This window comes from Ornithorhynchus anatinus, chromosome X1 (assembly GCF_004115215.2).
Source record: "Ornithorhynchus anatinus isolate Pmale09 chromosome X1, mOrnAna1.pri.v4, whole genome shotgun sequence".
Lineage (NCBI taxonomy): Eukaryota > Metazoa > Chordata > Mammalia > Monotremata > Ornithorhynchidae > Ornithorhynchus > Ornithorhynchus anatinus.
This window is the reverse complement of record NC_041749.1, coordinates 80711638-80737929: the sequence shown is the minus strand read 5'-3', so window position 1 is coordinate 80737929 and position 26292 is coordinate 80711638. Positions and strand designations below refer to the sequence as shown.

Here is a 26292-nt window from a genome sequence, read left to right as displayed (position 1 = left end):
GGGACCAATTTAATAAACGGCATAAGCCGTCTAGGCAGGAGTTGCATCGTCAGTGGTTCTGTGGGCTCCTACAAAGTTCGGCAGTTATGAAACAAATACTGAGCCTCAAGTTAGTCAGCCAACCTCAAGTGTGAAAAATCAAATCAGTATTTGGCCATACTGAATTTCACAAGCACTTCTCCACACCTGAGCCCCTGTTAATTGGAAGCAATGCTCCCATATGCCTCTTGGTTCCTGATGCGGGTTGGCCAAGGTGACATGTCCATTTCTGGACCAGACAGGCCCTCACCTGGCCAAAGCCATTCAAGCCGGGTAGGTCCCTCCTGCCCCTTTCTAGTTCCAGGGCCAATCAATGCCCTCCCACCCCCCTCCTGACCCTAAGAAGCCCCACTTCCTCAAAGCTCTACCTCAAATTCACCTCTAGGCTATAAAGAGGTTGGCAGCTATACACAGCACTTGTTAGTCTCAAAACTACAATCATTCATTCAATCGTATTTATTGAGCGCTTATTGTGTGCAGAGCACTGTACTATGCTTAGAAAGTACAATTTGGCGACAGATAGAGACAATCCCTACCCACCAACGGGCTCACAGTGGGGGGGGGGGGGGGGGGGGGGGGGGGGGCTCTCATTCTCTCCACAAAAGGAGACTTATCACTGGCCTCAAGGCTCTCCATCAGCTTTATCTTCCATTTCATGTCTCTCTGCCCACTCCTCCCCACCTCCCACCTTGTAACTGTACCTTGAGAGCAACAATCTGCCTCCAACCCCTCACTCACACTCTTCACCCAGAGCTCCCTCACTCATCTTCAAAGCCTTCCTGAAAAGCCCACTTCCTCCAGGAAGCCTCCCCAGATTAGTTGACACTAATCTAAGCACTTCCCTATTTCATTTATTCCGTTATTTTTACCCTGATACTTGTGCATTACTTCCTGCTCTAATAGAGAAGAAGCATGGCTCAGTGGAAAGAGCATGGGCTTGGGAGTCAGACGTCATGGGTTCAAATCCCCGCTCTGCCACTTGTCAGTTGTGTGATTGTGGGCAAGTCACTTAACTTCTCTGTGCCTCAGTTACCTCATCTGTAAAATGGGGATTAAGACTGTGAGCCTCACGTGGGACAATCTGATTATTCTGTGTCTACCGCAGCGCTGCACATAGTAAGTGCTTAACAAATACCAACATCATTATTATTATTATTCCCCCTGCTCCCACTATTTGAAAATGACCCATCTGCCTTTTCACCCTTTAGACGGTAAGCTCTTTGACTGCAGTTGCCTTGTGTGTGTATACTCTGGAGCACTTAGCACGGAGCTTGGCAGTCAGCAGGCACTCAATAAATACCACTAATGATGAATAGTCTACCTGATGGACTGTTCACAAAGATGGGCTGGATGGCTACGAGGCACTGGAATCAGTCAAGCAGTTATCTGAATCAGACGTCTGGCAAATTTGAAAGGCTTAAGTGACCACCTGATTTTATGCCTAATGATAATAGTAACTGTGGTATTTGTTACATATGTGTCAGGCGCTATACTAAGCACTGGGGTAGATACAAGATAATCAGGTTGAAACCAGTCCTTCTCCCACAATGGGCTCACAGTCATAATCCCCACTTTACAGATAAGGTAACTGAGGCACGGAGGTTAAGTGACTTGCCCAAGGTCACCCAGCTGATAAGTGGCAGAGCCGGTCTTAGAACTCAAGTCCTTCTGACCGATTCTGCCACCAAAACAAAAGTGCTTTAGCCACAATCATCACACATATGACAATCTGCAATGAAGAATGCTCTTATAAAGAATGATATTCGTCACTAGACCATTCATTCAATAGTATTTATTGAGTGCTTACTATGTGCAGAGCACTGTACTAAGCGCTTGGAATATACAATTCGGCAACAGATAGAGACAATCCCTGCCCAATGACAGGCTTACAGACCACTCCTCCCATCCCCCTCCAGGGCAAAAAGACTTTTAGACATCATGACAAAAGTTTAAGGTACACAACAGGCAAGTCGTGGGAGGCTAAAGTTGAAGAGAAACAAAATTATGCAGACCAATCTGAGGACTTCTCTACACCACTAAAGAAGCTATATATGGTCTTGTCCCCGCTATTAGAGCACCTTTAAGAGTACGGATGGCTCTCTCTTTGAAACAGACATGGGAGGAATCCTCTAAAGATGGCCATGGTATTTTAAGCAGCGTGGCTCAGTGGAAAGAGCACGGGCTTTGGAGTCAGAGGTCATGGGTTCAAATCCCGGCTCAGCCATTTGTCAGCTGTGTGACTTTGGGCAAGTCACTTAACTTCTCGGTGCCTCAGTTCCCTCATCTGTAAAATGAGGATGAAGACTGTGAGCCCCACGTGGGACAACCTAATTCCCTTGTATCTACCCCAGTGCTTAGAACAGTGCTTGGCATATAGTAAGCGCTTAACAAATACCAACATTATTATTAATATTCTTCTGAACGCATCTTGAATAATCAAAGAGGATTCCCAAAGGACAAAAACCTACCAACTCAGGAAGACACAGCACTTTTTCCAACTATTACAATCAGAACTCTGAAAAAATGGCAAGGTACTCAGAAGTAACGGCACAAAACTGCTCAGATCTACAAGCATGGAGGAACCACCACCACCTAGAAAAGTAAAAAGATCAGGCTGCAACAACTACAGCGCCATCTCATTGTTCTCCAAACACTAATCAATCAAGGGTTTTTACTGAGCGCTTACTATGTGCAGAGCACTGTACTAAGTGCTTAGGGGAATACAATCGAGTTAGCAGACACATTCAGTCTTACAGTCTACAGGAGGAGAACCAGAGTTCTTCTGGACCAGCTGCACAGAAGGATAGGCATGATCTTTGATGTTCACTTGGACTGTACCCTTTATTCATCCCTCCCTCAGCCCAACAGCACCTGTGTACATATCTGTAATTCATTCATTTATATTAATGGCTGTCCCCTCCTCTAGATCATAAGGTCACTGTGGGCGAATGTGTCTACCAACTTTGTTATATTGTATTCTCCCAAGAAGTGTGGCTTGGGGGAAAGAGTATGGGCCTGAGAGCTTAAGGACCTGCGGCGTGACCTTGGGCAGCTCACTTCGCTTCTCTGTGGCTCAGTTTCCTCATCGGTAAAATGGGGACTAAGACTGTGAGCCCCATGTGGGATAGGGACTGTGCCCAACCTGATTAGCTTGTATCTATCCCAGCACTTAGTAGAGTGCCTGGCACATAGTTAGCACTTAATGAATACCATTTAAAAAACAAAAATCAAAGGACCTAGAAGTTGGGAAGAGTTTTACATCACCACAGCTGAAAAGTGGAGGCAATTGCAGCCAAATGACTTTCAGACTGTGAGCCCATTGTTGGGCAGGGATTGTCTTTGTTGCCGAATTGTACATTCCAAGGGCTTAGTACAGTGCTCTGCACACGGTAATCGCTCAATTAATATGACTGAATGAATTGGCTTGGCACACTACTATCACGAAAGGAGTGGCTCTTTGGAGAAGAGAGTTTGAGAGGATGAAAGAAGTGAAAACCATAGTACCAGGCACTGACAATATCAAACAGCATCACGAGGGCCGATCTTTTTATGCACAAAGTAAGGTCAGTACTTTTCAGCCACATTCACACCTTTGGGGTCAGTTATGATGGACAATTAAAAGATCTCACAGTGCTTGCTAGCAATTCATTCTTCATTCACTTTTCTTCAAAAAAAAAAATCATTTTAACCACAGTGCTGAGAACATGATTGTGAGTAAACTCCCGCTCTAGACTATAAACTCACTGTGGGCAGGGAATGTGTGTGTGTTACAGTGTTATATTGTACTTTCTCAAGCACTTAGCACAGTGCTCAACACACAGCAAGCACTCAATAAATACAACTGACTGATTGAACTAGGAATCTTAAAGATAAGAACGATTTTCCATTAGGATCTGTCTTCTGAAAGTTTCATGCTATTGAACACTATAATAATTTAAAGTGCTGTAGTGAAATCCCTTGGATAGCAACAAGGTGAAATTACCAAGATAGACGACAAAATAAGGTGGGCGTTTAATAAGAGGCCTGAAGAACTGGCGGTTCTTGTGCCAACAACTACCCAAGTGTTCACTGAATTATAAGCACATTTCAGAAAGACCGAAAAAAAAAAGTAGCCAAGCAAAGTCAAAAGCTGTACTAATCTTCTTCCTGGTAAATTCCATACCAATGGCCAAGAGCTATTCCTATTTCTCCTAAGTATTTAAGAGTCTAATATGAATCCATCACAACTGTTTCTTCCAGCATCACATTATCCAGATAGATGCCTGTTATCGGAAGAACATTCCCTAATTTTGCTATCACATGCCACCCGAAACACAGTGACAGAATGGAGCGAAATCCTCAAGCCTGAATCTCACCTTATCCATTTGCTGCTTACTTGCCGCCGCCGCTCCCTCCAACCTCCGCCAAGCATTCAACGTGTCCAAAACTGAACATTTCCCTCCCACACCCTGTACACTCTAGACTACACACGTCATAGTCCATGGTCATTATTACATCAGCCTCCTCATTGACCACCTTGCCTCTAGCCGCTCTGCTTTGTTGCCTGGGTCATTTTTCCTAAAATTATAAACAAAACAAAAGAGCCCTGTCTAGCACACACTTCCCCATTCATATACAACCTTCAATGGCTGTCCACCTATTATCACATCAAGCAGAAATTCTTCACCCTAGGCTTTAAGGCATTCAATCAGCTCTTTCCTCTTACCTATCCTTGTTCCTCTCTCACCACAACCTAGTCGGCACACTCCACTCCTCTAGCACCAACTTACTTCTTGTGCCTCAATTAGTTGATCAAGGGCTCACACTCCCCCGCCCCCAAACTAGAAATCCCTCCCACTGTACAGCTGACAGACCCCTGCTCTCCCCATCTTCAAAGCCCCATGAAAATCACATCTCCTCCAGGAAGCCTTCCCTATCTGATCTCTCATCATCCCCTCCCTTCTACATCATGTCTGTACACCCACCCCCCACCAACAGCCCTTAGGTGCATTTTTTTTCCACAGTATTTAAGTGCTTATTATGTGCCAGGCACCGTACAAAGCACTGGGGTAGATACAAGATAATCAGGGGTTGGACACAGAGAAGTTAAGTGATTTGCTCAAGTTCACACAGGACAATTGGCTGAGCTGGGATTAAAATCCAGGTATTTTTGACTCCGGGGCCTGGGTTTTATCCATTAGGCCACGCTGCTTCACATTTACTTGTTGTCCGTCTCCACCTCTAGTTGTAAGCACCTTGTGGGGCAGGGATCATGCCTACCAACTCCATTGTTCCGGTACTTTTTGAAACACTAGATGCAGTACTCTGCACACAGTAAGCATTCAATAAATACCATTGATTACAACAACCTGCTCTTCTCTCAATTCTTTGAAAGCAGGATGGTAGTTATAATGATGATGATAATAATAATAATGGCCTCTGTTAAGCACTTACATGCTAAGCACCATGCTAAATTCTGGGGAAGATACAATACAATCAGATCAGATGCAGTTCCTGCCCCACATAGGGCTCACAATCTAAGGGGGAAGAAGAATGAATTAATCGTCTCCCCCACTTTTTAAAAAAAAAACACAACAAAAAACAGATGAGACAACATGGGCATGTAGGCGTTAAGTGACTTGTCCATGGTCACAGAGCAGGTAGGTGGCAGAGCTGGGATTATAATCCAGGTATCCCGATTCCCAGTCCTGAGCTCTTTCCACTAGGCCATGCTGCTCCCCTGGTGTTCCTGTTCACCACTTAGAGGATTGGGTGCAGGCAGTTCCAGACTGTGCTGTCAGCTGAGTGTAGGGTAGGCCTCTTCTAATAAATGACTGGAGACAGCACAAAACCCCACCCCTTCTGTATGCTATTCAAGGTGACAAAGACAGACACGACATTTTGTGAAATTTGGGTGTTCTATCATTAAAGGGCACCCCGGAGATCAAATTGGAGCAAGGCGTCTTTCTGATCATCCAGAAAATTTGTAAAATGTGATAAAATTTTTTTTGGAAAAATTATGAAATCAAGTCCAGGCCCTAGAAGGTTTTATACAGATACTCACGCAAGTGAGTACATGGCTAGTTCTACTGTAAACAGAACATAGGTCTGGGTTAATTATGGCTCTAGAGTAGTTTCCTTTGCTCCATTATGATGAAACTCCAGCTAATGCTGCAGGTGGAGGGAAAAAAACTCACAAAACCAAAACACAGAATTATACTAGTTTAGAGTAAAATGGCTCCTATCACGACAATGCCATTAGGAAGTTAGACACGCTCTTAGGGAAATACCTAATTACTAACATGCTCCTATGTTTCTCACCTGCAGCCATCAGGTCACTGCAGGACAATAGTTATGGTATTTTTTAAGCACTTACTACGTGCCGAGCACTGTACCAAGCACCGGAGTAGATTCAAGATCATCAGGACGGACAGCTTCCCTGGGAAAGGTTTCTGCTGCCTCCTCTTTTTCTGCCTTCCCACAGACAGCAACTGCGGCCAGGGCCAGATAGGGGACTTCAGAACACCAATAATCAGTTGGGAAGGAATGAGCCCTAACTGGACTCTTTCCCTTTCCCCACCATTGCTTAAGGCTTAAAGAAAAAGGCAGCATTATATCCTTCTCTGAAGAGAGCAGCAGGATGGCCTAGTGAAAAGAACACGGTTCTGGGAGTCAGATCACCTGGGCTCTACTCCCGGCCCTGTCACCTGGCTGCTGTGTGACCTTGGGTAAGGTCACTCCTGCACCTCACTTTCCTATGCTCCCTCCTACTTAGACCGTGAGCCCTGGATGGAACATGGGCCGGCTATCTTGAATTTGCTCCAACACTTAGCACAGTGCTTGGAACATAATAAGAACTTAATACCACTGTTATTACTATTATTTCAATAACTGCTCAAAGAACAAAGAAAATTTGGTGTTGGAAAATGTATGCAAATATTGGTTAGTTTTCATGGAAGAGGCGCAATGGAATTAACAACAAATTAGCGCAAGCCAAGGGATTTAAAATAACAAATCAAAGGAAAAATTAAAGTGATGATCAAAATCACCGAGATACCTAAGTGACCTTTTAGAAAGGGTTTAAAAATATATAGGTAAGTATTAATAAGAAAAGCAGCGTGGCTCAGTGGAAAGAGCCTGGGCTTAGGAGTCAGAGGTCGTGGGTTCCAATCCCGGATCTGCCGCTTGCCAGCTGTGTGACTTTGGGCAAGTCACTTCACTTCTCTGGGCCTCAGTTACCTCATCTGTAAAATGGGGATTAAAACTTTGAGCCCCACATGGGACAACCTGATCACCTTGTATCCCCCCAGCGCTTAGAACAGTGTTTTGCACATAGTAAGCGCTTAACAAAAGTAAATAAATAAATAAGACATTGCAAAAGTAATATGAAAAGAACAGCCTGGGAAATTTCCAAGAACCAGTGATACTTCAAAAATTGGAAACTAATGAAGGGAAATTGGCATGACTAAATCTTCTGTCCACCACAATCTTCCTCCTGTTTCTCACCTTCCCTAGTCCATTGGGACTGGGAAACTATTTGAAAATGAAGGACTACCTCCACCCTACCCAAAAAAAAAAAAGCCAGTTTGGAGATGAGAAAGGGTCACGTGGATGCTGATTGTATAGGGGAAAAAAAATCAGCTCCTGCTCCCCAAAAAATCCAAATGTCTAACATCATTAAACTTGATTTGCAAAATAAACCCTGAATTGGGCCTTCTAAATATACGAAGGAATATGAAAAACTTTACAATCACTCTCCCCACTTTCAAAACTATATTAAAATCACATCTCATCCAAGGGGCCTTCCCTGATTAAGCCCTCATTTCTCTTCTCCCACTCCCGTCTGCATTACCCTTGCACTTGGATTTACACCCTTTATTAGCTCCTCCCTCAGCCCCACAGCACTTATGGACATATCTTTAATTTATTTATATTAATATCTGTCTCCCCCCGCCCCAAACTGTAAGCTCGTTGTGGGCAGAGAACACTTCCCCCTATCTGTTACACTTTACTCTCCCAAGTGCTTAGTGCAGTGCTCTGCACACAATAAATGTTCAATAAATGCAATTGACTGACAGAATTGCCTAATGGAAAGAGCACTGGCCTAAGAGTCAGAGGACTCTTAGGAACTGGGTTCTAATCCTGGCTCCATCTCTTGCCTGCTGCGTGACCTCGGGCATGTCACAACTTCCTCGGACCTCAGTTCCCTCCTCTGCAAAATGGGGATTCAATTCCTGTTCTACCTCCTACTTAAAATGGGAGCCCCATGTGGAACCTGATGATCTTGTATGTACCACAGCACTTAGTACAGTGCTTAGCACATAGTAAACACTTAACAAAAAACCACAACATAATACCATTTGAAATGGGTTGGACGAGCCTGCAGTAAACTCTAATACCACAGATTGATTGACTGAGGAGACCTGAAATAACCAAAGGGTATAAATATCCTGAAACTACTGAACTACTTGAAGTCATGCAGCTTAGGGCTCTAAGAGACCATATCCTGGAATTACAAGAATGTGATTCTAGATTCAGTGTTTCAGATAGTCTGGATATGATTTCAACTAATTTTTGGCTCAAAACTAAGTGCTCTGTGGTAAGAAATAAAAGATCGATGTGGCATATTCATAAAAAAGCTTGGTTAGTTAATAGGGAGGTGTTGCATAAATAACCTAAAGACCCCCAAAGTATAACTACTGAGTGAACGAAGAATTATTTAGCATGACACCACACAAACTAAATGAGAGTGGGGAGCTGAAGATCAAATGATCATTGAACTTTTCCCAGAGAAGGGAGAAACAGCATGGCCTAGAGGAAAGAGCATGGGCCTGGGAGTCAGAGGACCGGGGTTCTAATATGGGCTCCGCCAAGTATCTGCTGTGTGACCTTGGGCAAGTCACCTAACTTTTCTGTGCCTCCGTTCCTTCATCTGCAAAATGGGGATAAAGACTGTGAACCCCATGTGGGACATGGTACTGTATCCAAACTGATTATCTTATATCTACGCCAGTGTTTAGTATAGTGTCTAGCACATAGCGAAAGCTTAAGGAATACCACCCCCACCTCCATAAAATGAAGGGGACGATCCATTACTTAGCACTAGTGAGTTCACTGAACACTCTGAAAGGTGAATTACAGGGAGCAGTCTGGTAAAAGCTCACAGGAGATGGGCTAGATTTCGCCTACAAAAGAGGTAATCAGGTTTCAAAGAGGCCTTTTACACCATAAAATAAGGGGGCGAAATCCTTAGCAAACAGTGGATTTTAAGCTCAAACGATAAAGATTTAAGCACTGAACCTCATTACTTCATTCATGAATTGGTGGCTCTTTTCAGAAAAGAAGCCAGAAAAGGGTCAAAGCTAAAAGGTTTTAAAATTGTATGACCAATTACAGTATCAGCCTATCAGATGTGACATACTCTGGGTCTTTTTTTTAAAAATGTTTGCTTATTAGGTTACTCATAAAAGATACACTTCACATTTCTGTGTCTTCTACAGGGGATAGAAGCCCCATTAGACACTAAATGAAATCAGAAAATCCCAATAAAGTCAATTTTGGTTCTTTTCACATTAGTAAGCCATAGGAATTCAAAAACATGACAGTGCAAAGCTTGTATAATTAAGTCACATGTAAATCAAATCAATCTTCCCAGCCATTCGATAAGGAGCAGGTTATCACCATTTTAGTTTAAGTATTAAAGGCAAAAACTGCCTCCTAAAAAGTGGAAAAACAGGGCAAAACAGAACCCCTGGCTCACAAGCCAGAAGCTACTCTATCCAAATATTCTTCCAATTTAATAGGGGCATGATTGCTATTTAAAGATAACCTATTTCAGATGTAGTTTGGGCTTTAAGCACTTTTAAACCCACCTATTATTTGGGCATTCCAGCCAGGACCCTTCCAAAAAACATTCCTCCTCCCTCCCAGCTGTCTGTTCCCGTTGTCAACCCTCACAAAGTTCAACTGCTTTGATAAATGTAGCTATCTCTCCGGCATACTGGGGAATCCTCTGAAGGCTTTTGCTTCTAATCTCTACATTGCCAAGCCAGCTGTAATTTCCTGACTTATAATGCTAGTTGTTTAATCAAGAGGTAGATCCTACAAATATGCAACTTTCAGGCTCTCCCAAAATGTGGGCAGGGAATGTGTCTACCTACTCTATTATATTGTACTCTTCCCCCAAGCACTTGAGTACGATGCTCTGCACACAGTAAGTGCTCAATAAATACGACTGATTGATTGAGCTATACCAGGGCAAGAATTGACCCACGGGCCTTCACACACACTTCTGGAAGGAGCAGCAAAATAAATGACGCTAAACTTTCAGTCTGCTGGAGATGAGGAATAGGCACTTCCACAGCTTGAAGCCAACAAATGTGATCAAACTTACAACAAGTTTGACCTAGCTGCTTGGAATCCAGCCTGTTGTAGCTTCAGCCTTGAGAAGAAGGAACCACTCTAACACCTCCAGACATCTGATCTCAGGAGACCGAGCGCTGGAAATTTACATGGGAGAAAGGAGATCGATTCTCTTCCGTTCCCGTACAGGCGGAATCCTAAAAAGAGAGTGAACATGAATGGCATACAATGCAAGAGTTACCAAGACAACCACCGACTGGGTTAGGGCACTGTCTCAGCACCATGCTGCAACCCTGCCCGCTGCCTTGCTCACTGCACTCTGTGCCCCAGCAGAACCTTTACTAGTGGGTGGCTCTGCACGCACCACTAGCATTCTAATCAATTCCTTTACCTGGGTTATTGGTATTAAACTGTCAGAACCATTAAGAGGATGCTTCAGGGACAGGCTCCTTATAAGATCCTACATTTAGTTATACTGGCTCAGCACCTGCTTTGCCGTGCCCGCCTCCAATCGATCCATGGTATTTATCGAGCAGAGCACTGTACTACACACTTGCTCACATGGTCCCCAAGGCCTGGAACTCCTTTCCTCCCCAGATCCACTTGCCTCACCCCCTCCCACCTTACTGGTCTCCAACTACTCAACAGCACCCTCTCTCACATAAAGCCTTCAGGTTAACCCTAACCCTAGTCTCTTGCACTTACATTCTTTTTGCCTACCCTTGTTTGTGTTCACTCAATTTTATTCCTATTCCACTGTTTATGAATATTTGTCTATGCTATTAGACTGTAAGTGCCTCGTAGGCAGGGAACATGCCTTGTACTTCTGTTGTACTTTCCAAGCACTTAATACAATGCATTCAGTAGGTGCTCAATAAATACTATCACTGCTGTAAACTGTAAGCTCCTTGTGGGCAGGGATCACATCTACCAACTTTGTTGTATTGTACTTTCCCAAGCGCTTAATACAGTGCTCTGCACACAGTAAGCAGTCAAATACCACTGACTGATCAACCTCTACAACTATATGTATCCTCTACAAAAAGCAAACAAACCAACAAAAAAAACCCCAAGGTTAAACCAAGGGAGCATTTCCAGAATGACAATTTACAGTCAGGAACAATCTTATTTTTCTTCTGAAATCAATTAAATCCTCAATTTCTATATGCCCTCATATAGTTAAGTGTGATAAGAGGTAAAGAGTTTAGCCACATAATGAGATACTTAACTGCCGTCGGTTGCTCTCCCTTACGTAGACCCTGAATATTTTAAGCCAGCTTTTGGGCAACTAGACAATCAACTTGGCAAGTAGTGTTAAAGGAAACAGCTGAGTGGCATTTAGTAATTAATTTTATTAGCTACTTCTAACCACCACCCATTAGAGGCACTGAGGCCCAGAGGTTAAGTCACTTGCCCTAGGTCAGTGAATCCAGAATTAAATCTTGAGCATTAGTAGTGGGAGGTCTCCGATCAGCACAAACTTCATGATGGCCATTTTAGCCTACAGCTCTAATTTTTACATTAGAATTTGATAAGCAATAGTTCTGAAGACTACCATCTCAGTCAAAGCTCAGAACGTTACAACAGCATGACACAATGTTTAAGCACCATATTTTACTGAAGAATATCATACACTCCCAGAATACCTATATGGTTTTAGATCACAACAGACGTGATTTTTGCAGTATAGCACAATCTGAAGTGCAGTGAGGACCACCAAGGCCGCTATACTTCTTGACAGACCTTATAAAAGCTTCAGCAAATCTGGGCTTTGGAAAGCTACTAAGTTCATTCATTCAATCATTCATTCAATAATATTTATTGAGCGCTTACTATGAGCAGGGCACTGTACTAAGAGCTTGTAATGTATAACTCGGCAACAGATAGAGACAATCCCTGCCCAACAACAGGCTCACAGTCTAAACGGGGGAGACAGATGACAAAACAGAACAAAACAAAGCAAGTAGTCTGATGAAATATATTTCCCTGCTGGCCTTTAGAAGTCCAGGATCCCAAGACTACTCCATGTTATTTGGAATAGTGCTTTTCGCATTCCTTATTTCATGGAAATGGCCTGTTGTAGGCATCAGGACTAAAGGTGCCCCTTCTGGTTCCACCTCCAACTTTCTGAACCATTTTGATCCCTTTCTCACATTCCGTCTCTTTTTCTCCATCCCTATGTTGAAGTGGGGACTTCAATATCTACACAAACGTACCTGACAACCCTTCGACTGCCCACTTTCTATCACTCCTTTAACTCCACTGACCTCCTGCTCCACCCCACCTCACCCACTTGACCTCATCCTCTCTAGTCACTGTACGTCTCGTCACTCACCAATTCTGAAATGCCTCTATTCCACCACAACCTCCTCACCTGCCTTCCCGCCCACACAACCCCTCCCCACAAAACTCAGAACTTCTGACACCATCCAATTTTCTCAAGTCATCATGCCCCATTTAGTCTCCATACCCAAACTACTTCCCTTAACAACCAAATTGACACCCTCAACGCCACCATTTCTACTGAACTCCACTCACTCTCTCTGCTATCCCTTCACCGATCTTGTACCACGAACCCACAACCCTGGATCACCTCTACACTCCACTTCCTTCGCTCCCATGCATGAGGCAGAGAGCTGCTGGAGGAAACCCAGATACCAGGCTGACCTGGTCCATCTCAAACTCATCCTTGCCTGCTTTAACTCTGCCTTCTCCTTCGCCCGGCAACATTATTTCTCCATCCTTATTGACTCCTATGCCCACTGCCCTTACCAGTTGTTTCACATGTTCAACTCCCTCCTCAAATCCCCTGTCTCTCCCACCCCATCTCTTGCCCCTAATGACCTGGCCAATGTACTTTATTGAGAAAACTGAAGCCACAGACTGTAAGTTCATTGTGGGCAGGGAGCGTGTCTACCAACTCTGCTGTATTGTACTTTCCCAAGCACTTAGTTCAGTGCTCTGCACACGGTAACTGTGGGAGTCCCTCAAGGCTCAATTCTGGGTTCCCCTCTATTCTCCATCTACACTCACTCCCTTGGAAAACTCATTCGCTCCCATGGCTTCAACTACCATCTCTACGTGGATGATACCGACATCTATATCTCCAGCCCTGATCTTTCTCCCTCTCTGCAGTCTCACAATTCCTCCTGCCTTCAGGACATCTCTACTTAGATGTCCCCTTGACACCTCAAACTTAACATGTCCAAAACAGAACTCCTTATCTATCTTCCCACTAAAACCCTGTCCTCCCCAGTGTCTTTCTCATCACTGTAAACAGCACCATCACTTTTCCTGTTTCACAAGCCCATAACCTTGGCATTATCCAGCTCATCTCTCTCATTCAACCCACATATTCAATCTGTCACCAAATCATGTCAGTTCAATCTTCACACCACTAAAATCCACCCTCTCCTCTCCAAACTGCTACCATGGTAATCCAAGCACTTATTCTATCCTGACTTGATTACTGCATTAGTCTCCTTGCTGACTTCCGTTCCTCCTCTCTCCCCACTTCAGTCCATATTTCAATCTGCTCCCCAGATTTCTACAAAACCCTTTAGTCCATGTTTCCCCGCCCCTCAAGAACCTCCACAGTGGTTGTCCATCCACCTCTGCATCAAACAAACTCCTTACCATCAGCCTTAAAGCACTCAATCACCTTGCACCCTCCTACCAACCTCACCTTTCTCATTTCCTACTATAACCCAGTCCACATACTTGCTCCTATACTGCCAACCAACTAACAACCTCGATCTCGTCTATCATGCTGCCGATTCCTCACCCACATCCTCCCTCTGGCCTGGAACACCCTCCCTCTTCATATCCAACAGACTATCACTCTACCTACCTTCAAAGCCTTATTAAAAGCACATCTCCTCCAGGCCTTCCCCAACTAAGCCTCATTTCCTCTTCTCTCACTCCCTCTGCATCACCCTTACACTTGGATATGCACTTTATTCCCCCCATAGCACTTATATATGTATCCATAATTTATAGTAATGCCTGTCTTCTCCTATAGGCTGTAAGCTCATTGTAGACAGGCAATGTGTTTACCAACTCTGCTATAGTGTGCTCTCCCAAGTGCTTAGTACAGGGCCCTGCACACAGTAAGCGCTCAATAAATACAACTTATTGAGTTAAACACTCAACTTTTTCCTAAACATCCATGGCGAAGAAGCAAGAGACCAAGATGCTGGTGTCTCAAAAGGTGTTTGATCCCTCCTGGAAGTTGTCATTCATGAATAACAACAACAACAATAACTAGGCTATTAATATGGGCCAAACTCTGTAATGAGCACTGGGGTAGGTAGAAGATAACCAGGTAAGAAACAGCTCCTGTCCCTCATTGAGCTCACACTTTAAGTAGGAGGGAGAACAGGTATTGAATCCCCATTTTATAGCTGAGGAAACTGAGGCCCAGAGAAGTGAAGTGAATTGCCCAAGGTTACCCATCAGGGAAGTGGTAGAGTCAGGATTAGCCCCTAAATCCTCTGTCTCGCAGGGCTGGGCTTTTTCCAATAGGCCCTGCTGCTGATTAGGCTCTAAAGGTCCATGCGGGTGCACCTATTAGCAGCCAAGCAAATGATTGTGAACAGTTCTGCGGGGCCAGCTAGACAAGAAGTTGGGAGAAAATATGATAAATGCCCTCAGCCCGCACCAGGGAAATCCCTACACACAACTAAAGATCTTCACTGGCAATACGGAACTAAAGGCCATCACTGAATTGCTGCCAGAGCAGTCCACTCACTGTCTACCAATTCAACAACAAGACAAGGATGGGCAAAAAAAATCCACTCAAGATCAGTAACGTTTCTTCAGGATACTGTGGTGATGAAGCCCAATGTCTACAGAGTGGAACCACCTCCTACAAAGTTGTGAATTCACCACAGGTGACATCTGCCTCTTTGGGCAATCCCATCAATGTTACCTATGTTCAACACTAAGTAGCAAGAAAGGATCACAGCCAAAGAGGTCTTGAAGTGGTCAGACTTCTTCCTTCAAGCTATGTTCATCTCAACACAGCTTGGCTGTGAGGGACATGTGCATAATAGCAGAGTACTCTAATAGCTGGTTGTGGTATGGTGAATGAAAGCAAGAGAGTGGGGGGGCGGGGGGGCGGGGGAGCGGGGGAAACAACATGGGACTGAGAGGACATGGAGAATACACACTAAGAATGTAGTGAAGAGCATCTCAGACAATTCAGCACCACAGCTAAATGTTAGGAGACAGACCAATCTGCCACACTGCAATCAAGAAAGGATTGGCTGTTTTTGAGCAGAAGCTTCATGAGAATCATGACATCAAGGCAAAATTGCAAACAATGACAGGGAGCAAACCCAACAAGAGATGGTCTGGGTTTGCCCTTGTAGGATAGGGACTGTTAGTCTTGCATTGATTTTCTTCAGTCACATCAAAACCCATGAGTTCACTTCACCATCAGCAGCACCATCCCGAAGACAACATACAGAAGATGCCAGATGGGCGTGTGTGTATTATTAATGGTATAATCTCACATAAAACACCACGTTGAAAAGTCAGAAAGCCTATAGGCAAAATACCTGCTCGTGGATTGAAACTCAACCCTCTCGGCTTTTGTCACTCTCCCCAACACCTGATTTTCTTTTCTGAGGGGGAAAAAGCAAAATAGTTTAAACAGGATGCATTTCTATTTTCTCCTTGAGCTAAACAAAGTCTTCATTCACTCTGGTCTTCCATCCACCCAATTTAAGTTTACACAAACTTGTTTTCTCCTGGGTTTAGTCATGTCTAACAAAGTGGTCCTCCCCAATCTCCATCCCCATCCCGCCTCCCCCGGTCCCCATCCTCAGTCCCCATTTCCCCCAGCAAACCCTCACTGTTATCCTCATCTTGTATCCTGGGCCACTCAACCAGGCCTTTCAGGGCTATTTCCCCAAATTAGCCTCATCACTTTATAAGAAAACTGCCTACTTATCCAAGCAGACTTAGTACAGTGCTCTGCATGGGGGCACTCAAATGCTATTGATAAGATCCAACTGCATGGGAGACAGCCTCAGGGAAAGTTCCCCAGCTCTGTGGGACCAATGAAGAAGTGGCTCCACTTTCTTTAGACATCTGCTAATAATAATCATAAAAATGGTATTTGGTAAGCACTTACTAAGTTGATAGTAGCTCCAAGATGACAAATAATTAAATAAATCTACTCCAGAAAAAGTTAGCATACAACAAAATTAAAGGGCTCCTAAAAATCCCAGCTGTTTGGGAGGCTGGATGAATCAAAAACCTTTTCCATCACCATTCGCTTCTCTTCAGAGCAATTCATTAGAATGCAATCCCTTTCCACCCTGCCAACAGAAGTTGCAGGGTACAAGTTATTTTGGGAACCACACAATTCCGGCCTACTGATGGCTCCTCCCCAATTCAACAAGCTACTGCGATGTGAGTTTTAGAAATAAAAATTTCAGGTATGAATTAGTGAAAAAAAGAGTAGTAAACTATCCCTATCCAGTTGAACCGTGGTCTTTGTATAATCCAGCACTGAAACTTCCATCTCTTTAAGCACTACTTCAGTGCAATATTGCTAGCAATGTATCTTAGTGTAAAGAACACAGAACTGGAAGTCAAGAGTCAAAGTGGGATATAATCCTGGTTCTGCTACTCACATGCTGGGTGACCTTGGGCAAGTCATTTACAGTGCATTGTGCATAGTAAGCATTTAAATACCACAGCTATTATTAAATTCTGTGTCTCCATTTCCTCATCTGTAAAATGGGGATTAAATTCCTGTTCTCCCTTCCTCCCCTCCCCTAGACTGAGACAGCCCCGCGGGGCAGAGTGTGTCCAATCTGCATATATTCTATCCCAAGTGCTTGGCACATAATAAGCACTTAAATCCCATCCATGGCTTCTGAGTGTGGAGCACTGTACTAACTCCTAACTCCTTAGAGGTTGGAAGGCTACAGTAGAATTGGTAGACATGATGCCTGTCCACAAGGACTTAATCTAGAGGGGAAGACAGACATTAAAATAAGTTACAGATAGGGGAAATGGCAGAATATAAAGATATGTATTTATGAGCTGTGCGACTGGGGTATCAAAAGTGCTTAAGGTATACAGAGCCAAGTGCATAGGTGATGCAGAAGGGAGAGCAAGTAGGGAAAATGATGGCTTAGTCAAGGAAGGCCTCAATTATCACTACTAAAGGCAGGAAGGAATCAGGTTGGATTGTTCCCATTTTCAAAGATAAGGAAGTAGAAAAAACTCACAATACCTTACTGTGCCTGCAGAGTCACTTTGGGGGAAGAGATGGGCTTAAAGCCCAGTTTTCTGAAGCCCCATCCAGGGCCCTATCACTACACCTTACACTCCTGTAGAAGGTTAACAATTATTTTAAATTGTTCTAAAACATATGGGTAGATGACTGACATCTACAAAGAGGATCTCTGTAATAACTTGGGAGATGGGGGCATGTATGATGGGCTAAAGAAGGATATCAAGGAAGAGACCTCAGAGGAATTAGCAGCAATCTGATTTGCTACGTTATTTACTGGTTGCCACACAATAATGTGTTTCCCTGCACCACAACACACACTCACAACTTAACAGTAAAAGCAGTTGCCTTTTGGAAAAGGAATAGGCAAATCATTTCCTTTCTTTTCAAGGACAGAGCTTTGGATCCCAAAGACAGTTAAATACTTGGTGATGAGGAGATGGATATCGTTATTTAAAAAGAAACAAAAAACAACAAAAAAAAACCCCAGAAAACTAAAACACACACAAAAAAACCCAACATACACACACACAAAATTACTTATGTACACAAATAATAGATAAGAGAATGTAGGAAATCAGAAATAGCACTGCAACTTTACATTTTCTATGCTGAATGTATATCATGGGATTTGGGTTTTTATTTCTCTTTTTATGGTATTTGTTATATGCTTACTATGTGCCAGGCACTGCACTAAGCACTGGGGGTAGATACAAGCTAATCAGGTTGGACTCAGTCCCTGTCCAACATGGGGCTCACAGTCTTAATCCCCATTTTTCAAATGAGGAAACTGTGGCACAGAAAAGTTAAGTGACTTCCCCAGATCACACAGCTGACAAGTGGTAGAGCTGGGATTAGAACCCAGGTCTGTGCTCTATCCACTAGGCCACAGTATTTACTGTGTGCAGAGTACAGAACTAAGAGCTTGAGCGAGTACAATATAATAGAGTTAGTAACCATTATCCTTGCCCACTAGAAGTTTACAGTTTACAGGATATGGAACTTACATCTTAAAACAAATATTCACACTACTGAATTTGATTATACTATGGTCCCCATGACTTTATACCTGATTTGTCTGTTCTTGAAAAAGGTCAATTTTCACTTTTAAATGGAAACTAGGCTTTACAACTAGATTGAGAAAGTTTAAGAAAAAAGTGTTTGCCACTGCTTTTTTCCAACATTCTAAAAGCACACTGCTTAGTCATATTTTACTCTAATTAAATATTAGTTCCAAACACCTTGTGAGTTTAAAAAAAAAATCCACAAAAAACGCAAATCACGGCCATAAGATCAAGAGATCACTGGATGCTGCAAACACTTCTATTGAAAAAATAGGTTAGCAAAGAAACATATTCTAAGTGCATACTGTACAAAGTTTCAGAAGTACACATTTGAGCTATATTGGCAAGTGAGCAACTATCAAATCCTCACAAAATGCAAAGCTGATTTTAATTTAACTACACATCACAGAAACAATTGAAATGACCTATTTGTTAAAAGCATGAGAGCGAGAAAGGTTTTTTTGCATGTGTGTGCACTATACTAAAATCACCCAAAATGATGGATTAATGAGAAAGTCTATCAAGCACTGCTTTGTTCTCTGGATTCTACAAGTTCCTACTAAAACACCACTCAATACTTAATCACCCATTATCCCCAGGGGAAAAAAAACACAATTTGAAAATAATTATTAGTCTTTTTATTGAGAAATTAGATATTCGAGGAAAAACAGAAACTGATCCCTGTGTGCACAGCAATCTCAGAAAGAAAGGGCTCTTGCTATTCCTTGGCTGAAAGTGATAAGGGACAAGAACAGAAGACACTTCAAAGATAAGGGACTGATTTAGGTCCCTCCACCCCTGAAACCTTATTCATTCTTATGAATCTGCACCCCACTTAATAAACTCTCAATTACCTGATCAGAAGGGGTTGGGGAGACCAATGGAGAATATTAGACCGAGTCAAATCTGGTCTTTATTCCAACCTCCAATACTGCCTCAATACACAAACGGACAAACCTTCATGCAAGTTGGTAAAGTGAGGGCTTTTTTTTTTGTGGATGTGTGTGGGGACGTGAGACAAGGCGATTCTGGAGGAAGATAAGCCTGATTCTGATAGGGTAGCACAGTTCCAAGGACACAGGGACTTTTAAATTATGCATGCACACATGGAATAAGGGAGGGTATAAATACATGCCCAAGTGCTAAAGGTGGCTGATGGATATCAGGAGTTAATGAGGGACAGCTTGTTGGAGGTGATGAGATTTTAGGAGGGCTCTGAAGATGAGGAGAACTGTGGCCTAACAGTGCCTGGCACATAGTAAGTGCTTCACAAATACCATAATTATTATTATTTTTAAAGGACAGTCAGTTCTCTCCCTCTTCCCTACCCACTCCCTTCTCCCACTACACCCCAGCTCTCACTCTTTGTTCCTCAACCTTTTCTACTGCCAGCTGCTGACCTCTAACACCTCTCAACTCCCTCAAATTCTACAGATCACTGCTCTGCCCATCTTTAAAGTCCTTCTGAAATAATCTCTCCTCCAGGAGGTCCTCCCTAATTAATCTCACCCCTTCAGGTTATAGTCCTCGATTGCCACTTTAGCACTTTTGCACCACCTACACACCGGTGTACTGAACCACCAGTAGCACTTATGTACGTGTCTTCCGTACCCTATTAAGCACTAACACATACCGGTATCCCTTTTTCCTCCTCCTGAATTATTTTAATGTCTGTAAAATGCTTGAGGACAGAGCTCAAGTCTTTTATTGGACTCTTCCAAACACAGTGTGTGTCACACAGTAGGATTTCAATAAATACCACTGAGTGATTGAAGGTGGAAACAATCTGGCTGGATGAATGGAAGGATACAGGATGTAACATGCATGAGGAAATGGCAAAATTTAACATGGGTTTGAATGCAGAAGTAGCTTGATCTCTCTTCTCGGCAGTCTCGTATTTTCTCCTGCCTTCACAACATCTCTACTTGGATATCCTGCCGACATCTCTAACTTAACATGTCCGGAACAGAACTCAGCTTCCCACCCAAACTCTGTCCCCCACTCTGACTTTCCCATCACTGTAGACAGCACCACCATCCTCCTGGTCTCACGACCCCATAACCTTGGTGTTATTTGACTCATCTCTCTCACTCAACCCACACGTTCAATATGTCACTAAATCCTGTCAGTTCAACCTTTGCAACATCACTAAACTCCGCCCTTTCTTCTTCATCCAAACTGCTACCCCACTGATCCAAGCACTTATCCTAGCCCACCTTGATTACTGGATCAGCCTCCTTGCTGAGCTCCCTGCCTCTCCCCACTCCAGTCCATATTTCACTCTGCTGTCCAGATCATTTTTCAACAAAACCTCAGTCCATATTTCCCCACTACTCAAGAACCTCCAGTGGCTGCAAACAGAAACTCCTTACTACATGCTTTAAAGCACTCAACCACCTTGTGCCCTCCTACCCTAACTCTATGATCTCCTACTACAACCCGGTCTGCACATTTCTCTCCTCTAATGCCAACCTACTTGCTGTACCTCCATCTCTTCTATCTCACCAACAACCTCGCACCCACCTCCTGCCTGTCCTGAACTCCCCTTAATATCTGACAAATGATCACTCTCCCCACCTTCAAAGCCTTATTTAAAGCACACCTCCTCCCCAAAAGGCCTTCCCCAACTAAGCCCTCATTTCCTCTGCTCCCTCTCCCTTCTGCATCGCCTTGCCCTTGGATTTTTGTCGGCACTTATGTACATATCTGTAATTTTATATTAATGTCTGCCTCCCCCGCTAGACTATAAGCTTCTTGTTGGCAGGGTATGTGTCTATCAATTCTGTTATACTGTACTCTCCCCCAAGCCCTCAGTGTATTGCTCTGCAGATAGTAAGTGCTTGATAAATGATTGATGTGGGCACTGAAAAGCAATGAGGAGTTGAGGACACTAGGTTGCAGGGACAGGAAGGATAGTGGGTGGTTTAGGCAGCTCCTCAAATTCAATAACTGTCCTGCCTCCCACTTAAGACTGTGAACCCCATGTGGGACAGGGACTGTGTCCAGCCTGATTATCATGCATCTACCCCCACCACTTAGTACAGTGCCTGGCACATAGTAAGTGTTTAAACACCACCATTATTACTATTATCATCGGGGACTGGAAAACTGGGACATGGGAAGGAGAGGAAAAAATAAAAATAAACCAAATGGGCCCCATCATTCTGTGTTTCAAAGCTATGGGTGACTCTGCCACTTTCCCCGAATAGATTGTAAACTCCTTCTTGAAGGTAAAGCCCTTGTCTAACTTTTTTTTGAACTTTCAAGCACTTGACATAGTGCTCTGCATCCAGAAGATGCTCAACAGAGTACTACTGATTGAGTAGACTTATACCGCACATTAAAATAGGACATTCTGCTGGACAGGATTTGCAGAGTTGTTGTTGAAGCCAGAGGGCAGTCTGAAGGAAAGGTATAAGAATTCAAACCAGCTGATCAATCATCCTGAAAAAGTTATACAGAAATGGAACTCTGAAAAAAATCTTGTCAAAATGGGTCTGGGTGCGCTGAAAAAAATTCATCTTTCCTCCCTTTACACTGACATACAGAATGAACTAGGCCCACAATATTGGCTAAAGTTCTTGCTTTATATGAGAAGAGAGTTCAAGAGTCCTTTTTGTCTTTTCAAACACCCATAATTTGGCCAAATCCAAGAGCGAGGGCCTACACTGTCTGAATAATAATGTTGGTATTTGCTAAGCGCTATGTGCAGAGCACTGTTCTAAGCGCTGGGGTAGATACAGGGTAATCAGGTTGTCCCATGTGAGGCTCACAGTTAATCCCCATTTTACAGATGAGGTAACTGAGGCACAGAGAAGTTAAGTGACTTGCCCACAGTCACACAGCTGACAACTGGCAGAGGCGGGATCCAAACTCATGACCTCTGACTCCCAAGCCCGGGCTCTTTCCACTGAGTCACGCTGAAGCCCCCTGCCACTGGGGTTGCCGGATCAGTAGTCAAATCATACTTATATTGAGCGCTTACTGTGTGCAGAGCTCCGTACTAAGCACTGGGGAGAGTAAAATATAACAGAGTTGGTAGACATGTTCCCTGCCCACAACAAAGTCTAGCAGGGGAGTCGCCAACCTCTGGCTGGCTAGTTTGGGAATGAAGCCGCACTGTCCCCAAAAGCGAAGGGCAGGCAGAAGTGTCACCTTCCGAACCTTTAGAACCCTGAGAAGGTTGGGACCGATCCTTTGCCCCATATGACCTGAGAGGAAATCAAGGACGCTCTCCTCTCTCATTAGCTGCCAATGTTTGTTTTGCTGTTGTTGCTATTATTTTAGTCAGCTTCTCTACCTTGCTCCCCTTATCCTAATCTATCCTCCCCACCTTTAGATTGAACCCCTTATGGGAAGGGGCTGTGTCTGCATCAAGATCAATGTATTATTCTTCTTCCCAGAACTCGGTTCAGTGCCTCAAACACTGTAAAGCACTTAATATTTTCTGCAATCAATTGGGCATTAGACTCGGGAGTTCAAGCACAGGCATTCCACTTCTCAGTTTCCTATTCTGGGAAAGCTAAGAATGACGACAGTCACAATATCCAGATATCGCCCCTTCAACGCGATGAGCATAAAACGCTATCCTATACCCCATAAAAAAAAAAATAGAGCTGAAGCAAAGAGACTGTCGCAATATTTTAAGACAAGAAGAAATGAAGTCGAGATTAGCTAGAGCTGCAGAACTGGGGGGCCAACTTTGTTTACAGTTTCCCAGAAAAGTTACGGGTGATACCAATACCTAACAAACATATTGCGGGTAGTCAGTACATTCATCATCTCAATTACTTAGAAGGTAACCAAGACAGATTAAGGGTTGGGGAGAAGGGCAAAAACCCATCTGGGAGAGGTCCTTATAGGACCTCCAAAACATCTTCTAAATTATTATTCTTGTGCTGTTACCGCTTTCTAAGAATATCAGTTTTTTCATATGGTCCAAAAGAGAATGGGTGGCTTTAAAAGTGTCGAGGCTAAAAAAATAATCTACTGATGAACAGGAAGATGCTGTTCAAAAAGAGTGGATATCAAGTTTGGTGGATTTATACAGAATCCCTAATTTAAAACTACTTGGCTACTCTCTGAATTAGACTTCTTCCAGAGCAAACAATCTCCATTAACCTCGGCTGTAGATGCCGAGGCAGCAGAAATAAAAACTCGGTCTTGAAACTGCACTTCATTAAGACAGTCAGCTCCTCGACAAGTTTTATGCTCAGTTGAGGATCTCTAAGAGAACCACAAAGAACCGTGGATTTTAGAAATAGAGATGCCCGACCCTAACTAGAAGTTAGAGGCCTAGGAGAACCCAGAGAGAGGAGATAAGCAAAAGGGCGCTAGGGTTTGTGAGGAAGAAGTAGATGAGGAAATGCAGGAGGTTTAAAGAGGTACGTAGAAGGTGCCACGTTAAGCACAATGGACTCAAAGGCAGTTTGCGTTTTCCAGTTTATTCTCAAAAAGTGGAAGTGCTACTTGGATATGTAACTCATTGCTCTGAGAGGTTGATTTACTAAAAACACTTACGGGACCAATCCCACGTTTCTAAAGGTTCTAAAATGCACCCACCTAGAAGACTGCGGGCTGTGACGGCTGAATCGAGAGGAAAAGGTGGGCTCCCTCGTCTCACTTCGGGACGAAGTGAACAGTTATGAGGTGGGCGGGGGGAAAGTGGTAGGGAGTTGTGGTGCCTCGCCAATTCCCGGGGATACTTTATTAAAAGTTTATTTCCGCCCAGGGATTTCCCTCAATAGGGATGAGGCTGCCCTGTCCCCTAGAACGTGAAGCAGCCCTCCGGTGGGCAGGAGGGCCGGTCATAAGAATCAGTGGATTATCAGTCAATCGTATTGATTGAGAGCTTACGGTGGGCAGAACAGCACACTAAGTGCTGGGGGGGGAAGTACAATTTAGCGGTCGGTAGACGCATCCTGCGCACAATCCGTCGGCCTCCGGTCTCCTCTCGGCTCGCTTCGGGCGCAGCTTTAACGCGGGGCGAGCGGGGGAGGCCTAGGCCCGGGTGCTTGCTTCTGTTTCAGGGCTGCCATAAGGGTGAGGAAGCCAGGCAAGGGGCAGCGCAGAGCAGGAGCACCCGCTCAAGGCGGTGTGGTAGGTATGCCGCCCGGCCGCCCCGCCACCCCTCCTCCCTCCCGCGCCTCGCCTCCTCCCCCCTCCCCGCAGTTCATGTCTGCATCCGTGGAGCTGCTCAGCCTGCTTTGCAGAGGGAGCTCTCTCCAGCTGTCGGGGTCCCTCTCCTCAGAGCAGCAGCAGCGCCGCCTGTGCCACTCTGGAGGAGACAGAGACGAAGGAGGCGGCGCGGCGGCGGCAGGGCCAGAACGCAACGGTTGCCAGCAGCGGGAAGAGGCGAAAGACGTTGACGCCAACGGCGGGGAGACGGCCGGCCGACCCCGGAAGACGCGCGGCCGGCCGGCCCAAACCCCCCCTCCCCCCACCCCAGCCCATCGGGGCTCCGGTGGGCGAGAGGGGCCAGCTGGAGCGCCGCGGGGCCCGGCCCGGGCCAATCCCTACGGACAGGAGCGCAGCGGAGGCGGGATCGAGGCCCCGAGGTTCCCGGGGCGGAGGGGGGGGGAAGGGGCCCGGGAAGAGACGGGGGGGCGGGGGGAAGGAAGGAAAGAAAAACCCCGGGATCCGTCGTTCTTTGGCCCCGAAAGCGGGAGGGGTGGGGGCTGCTGCGCAAGGCAGAGGAGGCGGCGGCGGGGAAGGGCGGGGGGAGCGGGCCGGGCTCGGCCACCGAACGGAGCCCGGGCCGGGGAGAGACAAAGGAAGGAAAATGGAGTCGGGGCCTGAGCCGCTCGACACTCCAGTGCGGCCCGCCCAGCCGCCCGCCTACTTGGGCCTCCCCGCCCGGGCCGGGCCCCGCCCGCGCGGCGGCCCCGGGGCGGCTGGAGGCCGAGCGGTCGGGAAATGGCGGCGGCCGGCGCCACAACAGGGACGATAGAGGGAGACAAACACCCCCCGGCGGCGGCGGATGGTGCCGGGGCTGCAGCCAGCGCCAACCGGAGCGGCCCCATCGTGACACCTAGAGGCGGCCCGCGAAACCTCCTGTAAACCCCGCGTTCCCCCTTACCTCCGCGCCACACCCCCCACGGCGCCCGCTCCTCCGGCTGCCCGGGCCGTTCCGGCCGCGCCCGGCCTGCTCCGGCCGCCTCGCACCAACCGCCGCCGCCGCCGCTCGGAAACAAGCAGCTCCGCGCACGGTTTAATCGCTCCACAGCCTCGGACACAAAATGGCGGCGGCACGGCGCAATGCGCCTGCGTCGGGACTGCCGGTGCTGCTGGTGCTGATAAGGGAGAGGAGGGGGGAAGCTGGCCGGCGGTGGAGGGAGAAGGGTGCGGGCGGGGGGGGGGGGGGGGGAGTAAAGGTGAGGGCGCAGAGCATCATGGGAAGTCGCTCCGGGCGCCAACTTTCAAATGCCGGCGCGATGGCGTCACGGGGTACGCCGCGCGTCACGCGCCCGCTCGGGCCGAATGGCGCGTGGGTCCCGCGAGCGTAGAATCATCCGGGTCATCGGTTAGGGTTCTCCTCCCCCCCTCTCCTTTTCCGCCCTTCAGCCCGGTTCGGGGCGCGTATCAGCCTGGGGCTGT

General features: G+C 45.5%; 1 protein-coding gene across 5 annotated transcripts in view; it reads right to left on the bottom strand.

Annotated features, from left to right (window-relative positions):
- The window catches only part of CTCF (CCCTC-binding factor), a 58131-nt gene extending 32147 nt beyond the window's left edge, over positions 1-25984 (bottom strand). For 2 of the 5 annotated variants that reach the window (XM_029049641.2, XM_029049642.2), the window contains exons 1-3: positions 25775-25983; positions 15942-16007; positions 10412-10577 (exon numbers count right to left, since the gene is read on the bottom strand). The gene's annotated coding sequence lies outside the window, so the exon portion shown is untranslated. Of the gene's footprint in view, positions 1-10411; positions 10578-15941; positions 16008-25774 lie in introns of all 5 variants that reach the window. The other 3 variants (XM_029049640.2, XM_029049643.2, XM_029049644.2) reach the window with 3 other exon arrangements.
- Between the last annotated feature and the right edge of the window lie 308 nt (positions 25985-26292).